Genomic DNA, 12302 nt, shown 5'->3' on the forward strand with positions numbered 1-12302 from the left:
CACATTTGTGTTATCATATTGCTAAACCATTAGTGGATATTTGAGAGACACAAATGAAACACTTACTCTACGCAACCTTTACACAGTGAACTTTCGTTTTCTGGGCTCCTGGCATAGATCTTCATAATATGTTAGGCTTACATATTATTAAACTGAGTATAATTTTCTGTTAATTTAAATGACTGAATGGGAAATTGTAGGTGGGGAGCCCGGTATTACTATTTGCTCTCCAACTAAATGAAACACTGCACTGCAAGTGTTGAAGGTAAAAAACATACCCAATGTAACTAGGGGCACTGTTCCATCAAAACAATTCAAATATACTTGCATTCCCTTTCCAAACTGAGTGTAAGTATTTATCGGGCCAGTTACACACTATTAGTCTATTTCTCCCGCAGATTAGTCCCAGGTGAGTCTAGCAATTCTTTTTCACATGGGGGAGGTGGTGGCATAGTAGTATTGTCACTGGACTAGTAATCCAGGAGACCCAGGGCAATGCTCTGGAGACCTGGGTACAAATCCCACCAGGGCAGTTGGTGGAATTTGAATTCAATACAGAAATCTGGAAATAAAACTCTAATGATGATCTTGAAACCATTGTCGATTGTCCTATAACCCTATCTGGTTCACTAATGTCCTTGATGGAAGGAAATCTGCCATCCAGGAATGTGATGCCAGACCCGTGACTCTGAAATGGCCGAGCAAGCCACTCATTTGTATCAAACCATGATGAAGTCCACAAAAAGGAATTAAACTGGATCGCCCACCTGGCATTGACCTAGGCACCGGAATTAACAATGGCAGACCCAGCCCTGTTAACCCTGCAAAGTCCTCCTTCCTAACATGTGTGGATTTGTGGCAAAATTTGGAGTGCCGTCTCACAGACAAGTCAAGCTACAGTCTGACATAGTCATTCTCACAGAATCATTGCTTACAGATAATGTCCCAGACATCACTATCACCATCCCTGGGTGTGACCTGTCCCACCGGCAGAGGGCCGGCACAGTGGCATACAGACAGGAGAGAGTTGCCAGGGAGTCCACAACCTTGACCCTATGGAGTCCATTGAAATCAGATCGAACATGAGAAAGGAAACCTCCTGCTGATTACCACGTACCGTCCACCCTCAGCTGATGAATCAATACTGCTCCATGTTGAATACCACGTGGAGGAAGCACTGAGGGTGACAAGGGCACAGAATATACTCTGGGCAGGACACTTCACTTCATCATCAAGAGTGGCTCGGTAGCATCACTACTGACCAAGCTGGCCAAGCTGCCTGCTGCAGATGCACCTGTCGATGACCACATCAGTAAGGGTGACCGCCGCACAGTCCTTTTGGAGAGGAAACCCCATCTTCACATTAAGGATACCCCCCATTGTATTGTGTGGCACTACCACTGTGCTAAATGGGATAGATTTCGATCACATCTTGGAGCTCAAAACAGGGCATCCATGAGGTGCTGTGGGCCATCAGCAGCAACATAATTGTACTTAACCACAATTTGTAAACTCTTGGCCCGGCATATCCCCCACACTATCATTACCACCAAGCCAGGGATCAACTCTGGTTCAATGAAGAGTGCAAGAGAATAACACCAGACATATCTGAAAATGAGGTGTCCACCTGGTGAAGCTACAACACAGGACTACTTGCTACTCACAAATGATAGAAAGAGCTAAGTGATCCCACAATCAATGCATCAGATCTAAGTTCTGCAGTCCTGTCACATCCAGTGGTGAATGGTGGTGGACTGGAGGAGGAGGCTCCACAAATATCCCCATCATCAGTGATAGGGGAACCCAACATATCAGAGCAAAAGATAAGACTCAAGAATTTGCTATAATCTTCAGTCAGAAGTGTCAAGCAGATGATCCATCTCGGCCTTCTCCGGAGGACACCAGCAACACAGATGCCAATCTTCAGCCAATTCAACTCACTCCATGTGATATCAAAAAATGGCTGAAGGCACTGAATACTGCAAAGGCTATCAACGCTGACAACATAGTACTGAAGACTAGTGCTCCAGAAATTACCGTGCCCCTAGCCAAGCTGTTCCAGTACAGTTACAATCCTGGTGTATACCCAGAAGTGTGGAGAATTGCCAAGATACGCCTTGTACACAAAAAAGCAGGACAAATCCAACTCAGCCAATTACTGCCCCATCAGTCCACTCTAGATTTTCTTGAATTCCTAAGGTTTGTCTTAATACGAGTTTTCTATTTTTAACTTGTCTCTTCGCATTTGAGCGATTCTGTAGTGAATACCATGGTTGGGATTAATCTTGTGGATTTTCTTGCTGATACCCATCGTTTTCTTTCGCAATCTTTCAGTCCTCCTATAAAACCCAAGTTTAATGTGCGATAATGTGCAGCACCCTAATTATTATTGCTTGATCTACCTCAGTCTTACTTTTAAACTTTGGTGACAGCCTGCAAAATACTCTTTGATTAACCTCACCTTAGTCTCGCAACTAAATGATTCCAATCATTGCAAAGAATGGCTGATTCGTTTTTGTTTAGCCTGTTATTACAATATAGTCCTTCTTGAGAGGCAAAAGACAATTTTTTGGAAATTACTGTCCCTTTCCTGCTTGCCATCATTCTTCGACTAGTGAACTGAAAATGACACTAAACAGGAAACTGGTGCAATGTGCAAAAACATTGCTGTACGGTCTAAAATTTTCATGTGATGTCTATGTGGTGAACTTTGTTTATCTTTAATATTACAGCCTGTATGTTATTTCATTCATGAATTAATGAGAATTCCTGCTCTGGATCTATTCAGTCATCAGCAGTCTCCTCAGAAATGGCTCAAAACCTCCTTTTGGCATGTTCAACTGCATTTCAAAGTCAAAAGTATGAATTATGAGAAACAGAAGTGATATTACAGGTGATATTCAGGAGGTTAGGGTCGAGGAAAATCTTGAACTCAAACTCGAAATTCCTTTTATTTTGATAAATGTTAAATTTGCCAGAAAGTTGGAGTTTTTGTCATTCAACAGAGCTATTTGAATAACTGTACCATTCTTCAATATTGCAGCTGAAGAATATAGATGGAAAGTCAAAGGTCAAGAACTTACTGGGGTTTCTGGGAGGGGGAAGTATGTTAACTTGAAGTCATGCTGGGAGCAGTTCAGTCCCGGCTGGAGAGTTTTGTAGTGTGCGGGAAATTCAGGAGTGCAACTGTCAGTGAGTTTTAACTCATTTGCATTTACATCTGTCTTTTGAATTTTCTGACCAATTACATTTATAGCATACATGACCAGCAGGTATTTAAAGGGACATTGAAAAGGAAGCAGTTGATGAATTCTGAAGATGGGAGAATAAAAAGAGGAACTGTCAAAGTTAAGTCCTCGCTCAATATTCAAGTCTGTACTTTGCCTCACTGGATGTGTTGCTGGGGCTATTAATGGTCTGAAGGGACAGACTGTTCCTTTGCCACAGAGGGAACAAAGTCTACCCATTTGGGTTCTGCCATGGCTACTGAGCTCCTGATCTCATTACAGCTTTCGTTCACACATAGACAAAAGAGTTGAACTCCAGAGGTGGGATGAGAGTGACTGCCCTTGATATCAAGGCTGTATTTGACCGTATATGGCATCATGGAGCCCTAGCAAAACACGAGTCAATGGCAATCAGCAAAAAAACCCTTCATTGGTTGGAGTCATACCTGGCACAAAAGAAGATGGTTGTAGTTGCTGGAGGTCAATCATCTCAGTTCCAGGATATCACTGTAGGAGTTCCTCAGGATAGTGTTGTCCAAGGCCCAACCATCTTCAGCTGCTTCATCAATGACCTTGGGCATGATTCTCCCAAAAGATTTCAAAGTTAATTTGTGGACCATTTTTCAGGGAGCTTTGAGTTCCCCACTGCTATTCAATGACACTTAGGGTGTGATTCTCCGGCCGCGCCCGCCCGCAGGAGAGTGGAGAATCCCATGCAAGGTCAATGGTCTTCTCCATTGTCCGCGGCTCGCCTGTGGTGTTCTTGCGGTGGGCGGGGCGGAAGAGTCCAGCCCTTAGTCACTTTTTTGGGTCTTGGGGAATTTCTCACCGGCTCAGCACACACTTCGAATTGTTTTTAGCACTGGGGAGCTGAACTCAGAGATCGGGCACTATTTTGAAAGGGTGCCCCAATCTCTCACTGAGCTTGTGGGTCCCCCACCCATCGGCAATGTCGCCCCCACCCACATGGACACTTCCCCACACCACCCCCCCCCCCCCCTTGTGAGGACACCGGGTCCCTGGGGGTCCCCCCTCTTCAGGCACCCCCAAGTCCCCTTGCAGCCCCCTCTCCCTTCTAGGACCCCCACCCATCACCCCCTCCCATCCTCCTGGATGCCCCTCCTTATCTGTCCTGCACTCCCACACCCTTCAAACCTCCCCTCCAACCTTGTTTCATGGGCTTGGCCCTCCTCGCCACCTGACCCTTGGCAGTGCCACCCTTGCACTTGGGCACCCTTGCACTGCCACCCTGGCACCCAGGCACTGATCCTGCCAGTTTGGCAGTGCCAAGATGCCAGTTGGGCATTGCCAAGGTGCCAGATGGGGAGTGCCAAGGTGCCCGCGTTCCAAGGGGAGGACCAGGGAGCCACCCTGCACTCACCTTTGTTGTGTTGGGTGTTCCGCTATACAAACGAACCAACACGGTTGTAGATGGTACAAATCTGTTTTATTATTCTTGATAACATCTACTGTATACTTCTGACTGTGGTTCGTACTTTACCAGTTAACCTGTGGACCCAGCCCTTGCACTATCTTAGAGAGGCACTCAGCACATGGTGTATGTCTGAGTGGCACGCTGTGAGCTCTGTGCTCTGAGCTATCTCCTGCTGGAATGAACGGGAACTGTGGTGTTCCCCGTTTTATAGTGCGTGTGCTCTCACTGGTGATTGGCTGTGATGTTGCATGTGTGTTGATTGGTCCGTTGATCTGTCCATCAGTGTGTGTGTGTGTTTGCACAATGATATGTTAATATGAATATCATGACAACCTTGACCACCCAGGGTTCTCCAATGGCTTGAAAGACCCCTGGATGCCATTCTGCCTGGTCCACATTTGTGTGGGCCAGCACTGATCGGTGCCCGGCTGCAGTCTCCCTGGGGAGGCCGGTGAACCGATGGAGGCCGGTGGATCCTGGGCAGATAAGTCATAAGTAGGTTTACGACCTACTTCCCCGAGCGTCATTCGGTCCCGCCTATTTGGGTCAGGGTTCCAACTCCGACGTCTCCCGGGACTCTCATGAATCCCATGAGGCGCAGAGCTTATTGGGAGGCTGGCGAATTGAGCGCCTTCCGTCCATCATAGGGTCAGAAGTGGGATGTTTGCTGATGACTGAATAATGTTCAGCACCAGTCGCCAAAACTGCAACAAACCATGTCCAAAAGTACCAAGACAGGACAATATCCATGCTTGGGCTGACGAGTGGTAAGTGACATTCACACTACGCAAATCCCAGGCAATGACAATCTCCAACGAGAGAATCTATCCATCGCCCCATGACATTCGGTGACATCACTGAATCCCCCACTATAAACATCCTGGGAATAACATTGACCTGAAACTGAATTGGACTCATCATATAAATAATATTGTTACAGGAGCAGATCAGAAGCTCGGAATACTGCAGCGAGTAACTCACCTCCTGACTCCCCAAAGCTTTTTGATTATCTACAAGGTGGCAAGAGTGTAATGGAATACTCCCCACTTGCCTGGATGAGTGCAGTTCCAACAACACTCAAGAAGCTCAACACCATCCAGGACAAAGCAGCTCACTTGATTGGCAACCTTCCACAAATATTCACTCCATCCACCACCGACACACAAAGCAGCAGTGTGTACCATCTACAAGACACACTGCAGGAACTCACCAAGGTTCCTTAGTCAACACCTTCCTAACCCACGGCCACTACCATCTAGAAGGACAGGGGACGTTCCCATCCAGGTCACTAACCACCCTGACTTGGAAATACATTGTCGTTCTTTCACTGACGCTGGGCCAAAATCCTGAAACTCCTTCCCGAATGGCATATTGGGTGTACTTACACCACATGGACTGGTTCAAGAAGACAATCATAACCAGCTGCTCAAGGGTAACTAGGGATGGACAACAAATGCTGGCTTAGCTAGCGAAACGCACATTGCATGAATTAATTAAGAAAAAGCAAGGTGGCACGGTAACACAGTAGTTAGCACTGCTGCTCACGGTGGTGGGGATCTGGGTTCGATCCCGGCCCTGAGTCACTGTGTGGAGTTTGCACATCCTCTCCATTTCTGCGTGGGTCTCATCCCCTCAACCCAAAGATGTGCAGGGTAGGTGAACTGGCCATGCTAAATTGCCCCTTAGTTGAAAAAAAAGAATTGGGTACTCTTAAAAAAAAAGAAAACGTAAAATGAAGAGACAAGGCTGAAAGTTAAGTTGCTCACGGCATCAGCGGTGTTATGTTCTGTGTTATGGCCATGATAAAGATCTACACAGAACAATCTAGTTCTTTGATTAGTAAGATAGCTTATTAACCGATGAACACGTGGAAAGATAATGAATGAACTATAATACAAATGCTAACTAATAATTGAATTCAACAAATTCTCCTGAAGCTACTTCTAGTGCGACATCTCCTCTAATACGACTTACTACCAACTTCACATGGTGGGTCTCCATTGCCACCTGCTGGTTGGAGGTCATACTGATAATTATATACATTGATGTGCACATGCATATAACCACATCCCCTTCCTTTGGAAGTGTTAACATTTACAAATGTAACTGTGCTTTACAAAACATGATATGCATGATGACTTTAAACATGTACTGTACACAGTTCACTACAAGTTCCATCTCTCAGGTTTACGAGGTATTAATATAATAATATAATATTATTATTTTCTTATAATATTATTATAATCAGGTTGATCTCCTGAGCAATGGCGGAATAGGCGATTGTGTTTCACCTTCATTGTTTTTGGTGTTCCTGCTTATTCTGTATTTATTGCAGTGGATGTTCTCTGATCGCTGTCTCTGATGTGTGGTCTGTATCCTCTTCAAGTGTCTTGGGATTACATACCAACTCAAAACGAAGGGACGTTGAACTTACAACAGCGCTCTTTGGTTTCTTCGCAAGACTGCGCCATCCTCAGTGATGACAAGAAATGAATGTGGACCTGCCTGTTGCAGTACTTTTGCAAGCCTTGACCATCCGTTTCGATTGGCACCCTCCTATCTAACCATGTCACCTGGATGCAGTGGCAGGAGCTTCCTTGTGGATCTATCGTAGAATCCCTTCTGCCTCCTTCTCTGAAGAAGCAGTTTCCACTCCAGTCCTCGATGCACGGGGTGAGTTGCAATGAAAAGCAGGGTCGTTCCTAGCTGTCTATTCATTAGCAACTGTGCCGGTAACAACCCATTGATAAGTGGTGCTGAATGATAGCTCAAAAGTGTCAGATACTTGACTTCTGGGCTGTCAATGGCTTTTTTTAGCAGCTGTTTAACAATGTGCACGCCCTTTTCTGCCTTCCCATTTGACTGATGATATAAAGGACTTGAAGTAACGTGTTTAAAGTCAGAATGACGGGCGAACTCAGTCCACTCACAGTTTTTGTCAGTCATAACAGTGTTTGGTATGCCATGCCGGGCAAAAATCTCTTTAGCATGTTAGATAACACACCAAGCAGGCAGGTTCGCTAACTGTGCTACCTCTGGGTAATTAGAGAAGTACTCGATGACCAGAAGGTAATCCTTTAATTGAAGGGAAAAAGATCCATGCCCACCTTCTGCCAAGGAATTGTGGTGATTTCACCCATGTGCATCGGCTTTTTGCTCTGCTTGAACTGGAACTTCTGACAAGTGTCACAGTTACCAACCATGACCGCAATGTCTTGGGTGATGCCTGGGCAATAAATTGTATCCCTGGCCCTGCGCTTGCACTTCTCAACGCCCAGGTGCCCTTCATGGAGCTTCAACTGTGGGCAGCACGGTAGCACAGTAGTTAGCACTGTTGCTTCACAGCTCCAGGGTCCCAAGTTCGATTCCTGGCTTGGGTCACTGTCTGATTGGAGTCTGCACGTTCTCCCTGTGTCTGCCGGGTGCTCCGGTTTCCTCCGGGTGCTCCGGTTTCCTCCCACAAGTCCAAAAAGACGTGCTGTTGGGTGAATTAGACATTCTGAATTCTCCCTCAGTGAACCCGAACAGGCGTGGGCATGTGGCGACTAAGGAATTTTCACAGTAACGTCATTGCAGTGTTAATGTAAGCCTATTTGTGACAATAATAAAGATTATTATTATTACTATCCTTGAGCATGAGCGGCCTCAAGGAATGCGGAATCATAATCCTGTTCTGTCGTAGTAGAAATCCATTCGCCTCACTCAACTCTGCACTCACATTGTAGTAACCCGAGCAGGAACCCTTCGGCCATCCCTCGTGGAGATACTTTGTTACGTTTTGTAGGACTATGTCCTTGGCTGTTTCTTCCTTTGCTGGCGCGACTTCTCATCAGAAACTGGAAGAGACGTGTCGACGAGATTGATATGTTCCTGCACGTCCTCATCAACCAGGTGTACCTCTTTAATGCCCGTGGCTCAAGAAAGAGATGCTTTCCTGGTGTGTAGATTAGGTTGAAATCGTAGTTTGGGAGCTTCATCATCACGCGCTGGATCCTCGTGGACATTGTACACAAATTCTTTTGTACAGTTGAGACGAGTGGCCTGTGGTTAGCCTCCACAAGAAACGTCGGAAGACCATACACATAATCATGGAATTTGTCCAAACCATTGACTAACCCGATTCTTTTTCAATTTACACATACCTGCGCTCTGTCTCTGACATTGCTCTGGGTGCGTATGTCATGGGCAGCCAGCTGTCATCTGCATCCTGCTGCAGCAACACCCTCCCAGGCCATCATTAGGATGAAAAGAAAAAAAGATCCTTTGATCTTTTTCACAGGGTTAAAAAACTCTAGAACTTGCGCTATAGTCACGAGATACGCAATGCTTGCCAGTCCTGCTCATGTCTGGGAGACCATTGGAAAACTGCGTCCTTTTTTATCATATGTCGGAGGTGAGAGGTTTTAGGTGCCAGGTTGGGAATAAATCTGCCAACAAAATTGGTCAAATCTAGTATCCGTAGGATGCCTTTTTTATCTGTGGGACGTGACACCATCAAAATAGCCTTTATCTTCTCATTATCCGGCTGCACACCTTGTGCAGGGAGCCTGTCCCCAAGAAGGTGATGCTGCCAACCCCAATTTGACATTTTGCTTTACTAAGCTTCAGGCCATTTTTCTTTATCCTTTGTAAGACCCTGAGAAGCCTTCTGTCATGCTCGTCGCATGTGGACCCCCAGATTATTATGTCATCCACATAGGCTCGGAAGCCTGGTAACTCTTCATTAAGTTTCTCCTTTAAAAACACTTGTCTTTGCAGGAGCAGGCCAGTCGATTTCAGCGGGAGCGGAGCAGGCTAGTCAATTTCAGCGGGAGCAGTGCGCAAGTGATTTCTGGGAGGTAAGTTTCTCCTTTAAAAACACTTGTCTTTGCAGGAGCAGGCCAGTCGATTTCAGCGGGAGCGGTGCGTTAGTGATTTCTGGGAGACCTTCACAGGAGCAGGCTAGTCAATTTCAGCAGTAAACTCTTACCTGGTCCCGTTTTCGGTCCCTCTTTGCTGTTTTTAAAAAAATTTTAGTGTTTAAGGCGGGAACAGGAAGTTCGACCCGCGGACTTCTGGGAAGACCCTCACCAATAAATTCTGGTGGAGAGGAAACCCGAGACACTACACGTGTAGTGTCTCCCACCCGCCCTCCTCCTCTAACCTAATAATAAAACACATTGGTGTGAGGTAAGTACCATATTTTATTATTATTATTATTTATTTTTTTTAAATTTAATTTAGTTGTTAGCCAGATCTTGGTAGAAAGTTAGAGGGATGGCAGGGAAGGGAGTGCAATGTTCCTCCTGCAGGATGTTTGAGGTGAGGGATGCCGTTAGTGTCCCTGCTGATTTTACCTGCAGGAAGTGCTGCCATCTCCAGCTCCTCCAAGACCGAGTTAGGGAACTGGAGCTGGAGTTGGAAGAACTTTGGATCATTCGGGAGGCAGAGGGGGTCATAGATAGCAGCTTCAGGGAATTAGTTACACCAAAGATTGGAGATAGATGGGTAACTGTAAGAGGGACTGGGAAGAAGCAGTCAGTGCAGGGATCCCCTGCGGTCGTTCCCCTGAGAAACAAGTATACCGCTTTGGATACTTGTGGGGGGGGGGACTTACCAGGGGTAAGCCATGGGGTACGGGCCTCTGGCACGGAGTCTGTCCCTGTTGCTCAGAAGGGAAGGGTGGAGAGGAGCAGAGCATTAGTAATTGGGGACTCGATAGTCAGGGGCACAGATAGGAGATTTTGTGGGAGCGTGAGAGACTCACTTTTGGTATGTTGCCTCCTAGGTGCAAGGGTACGTGATGTCTCGGATCGTGTTTTCCGGGTCCTTAGGGGGGAGGGGGAGCAGCCCCAAGTCGTGGTCCACATTGGCACTAACGACATAGGTAGGAAAGGGGACAAGGATGTCAGGCAGGCTTTCAGGGAGCTAGGATGGAAGCTCAGAACTAGAACAAACAGAGTTGTTATCTCTGGGTTGTTGCCCGTGCCATGTGATAGTGAGATGAGGAATAGGGAAAGAGAGCAATTAAACACGTGGCTACAGGGATGGTGCAGGCGGGAGGGATTCAGATTTCTGGATAACTCGGGCTCTTTCTGGGGAAGGTGGGACCTCTACAGACAGGATGGTCTACATCTGAACCTGAGGGGCACAAATATCCTGGGGGGAGATTTGTTAGTGCTCTTTGGGGGGGTTTAAACTAATGCAGCAGGGGCATGGGAACCTGGATTGTAGTTTTAGGGTACGGGAGAATGAGAGTATAGAGGTCAGGAGCACAGATTTGACGTCGCAGGAGGGGGCCAGTGTTCAGGTAGGTGGTTTGAAGTGTGTCTACTTCAATGCCAGGAGTATACAAAATAAGGTAGGGGAACTGGCAGCATGGGTTGGTACCTGGGACTTCGATGTTGTGGCCATTTCGGAGACATGGATAGAGCAGGGACAGGAATGGATGGTGCAGGTTCCGGGGTTTAGGTGTTTTAGTAAGCTCAGAGAAGGAGGCAAAAGAGGGGGAGGTGTGGCGCTGCTAGTCAAGAGCAGTATTACGGTGGCGGAGAGGATGCTAGATGGGGACTCATCTTCCGAGGTAGTATGGGCTGAGGTTAGAAACATGAAAGGAGAGGTCACCTTGTTGGGAGTCTTCTATAGGCCTCCAAATAGTTCTAGGGATGTAGAGGAAAGGATGGCGAGGATGATCCTGGATAAGAGCGAAAGTAACAGGGTAGTTATTATGGGAGACTTTAACTTTCCAAATATTGACTGGAAAAGATGTAGGGCGTCATTCTCCGACCCCCCGCCGGGTCGGAGAATGGCCGTTGGCCGCCGTGAATCCCGCCCCCGCCGAAGTCTCCGCTCCCGAAGATTGGGCGGGGGCGGGAATCCGGCCGCGCCGGTTGGCGGGACCCCCCGCTGGATTCTCCGGCCCGGATGGGCCGAAGTCCCGCCCAGGAATTGCCTGTCCCGCCGACGTAAATCAAACCTGGTATTTACCGGCGGGACCAGGCGGCGTGGGCGGGCTCCGGGGTCCTGGGGGGGGCGCGGGGCGATCTGACCCCGGGGGGTGCCCCCACGGTGGCCTGGCCCACGATCGGGGCCCACCGATCCGCGGGCGGGCCTGTGCCGTGGGGGCACTCTTTCCCTTCCGCCTCCGCTACGGCCTCCACCATGGCGGAGGCGGAAGAGACTCTCCCCACTGCGCATGCGCGGGAAACTGACAGCGGCCGCTGACGCTCCCGCGCATGCGCTGGGAAACTGACAGCGGCCACTGACGCTCCCGCGCATGCGCCGCATTTCCGCGCCAGCTGGCGGGGCAACAAACGCCATTTCCGCCAGCTGGCGGGGCGGAAATCCCTCCGGCGTCGGCCTAGCCCCTCAATGTTGGGGCTAGGCCGCCAAAGATGCGGAGACTTCCGCACCTTTTTGCCGGCGCGATGCCCGTCTGATTGGCGCCGGCTTTGGCGCCAGTCGGCGGGCATCCCGCCGTTGGGGGAGAATTTCGCCCATAGTTCGAGTACATTAGATGGGTGGTTTTTTGTACAGTGTGTGCAGGAGGGTTTCCTGACACAATATGTTGACAGGCCAACAAGTGGCGAGGCCACGTTGGATTTGGTTTTGGGTAATGAACCAGGCCAGGTGTTGGATTTGGAGGTAGGAGAGCACTTTGG

Source organism: Scyliorhinus torazame, chromosome 6, assembly GCF_047496885.1.
Source record: "Scyliorhinus torazame isolate Kashiwa2021f chromosome 6, sScyTor2.1, whole genome shotgun sequence".
NCBI classification, from domain to species: domain Eukaryota; kingdom Metazoa; phylum Chordata; class Chondrichthyes; order Carcharhiniformes; family Scyliorhinidae; genus Scyliorhinus; species Scyliorhinus torazame.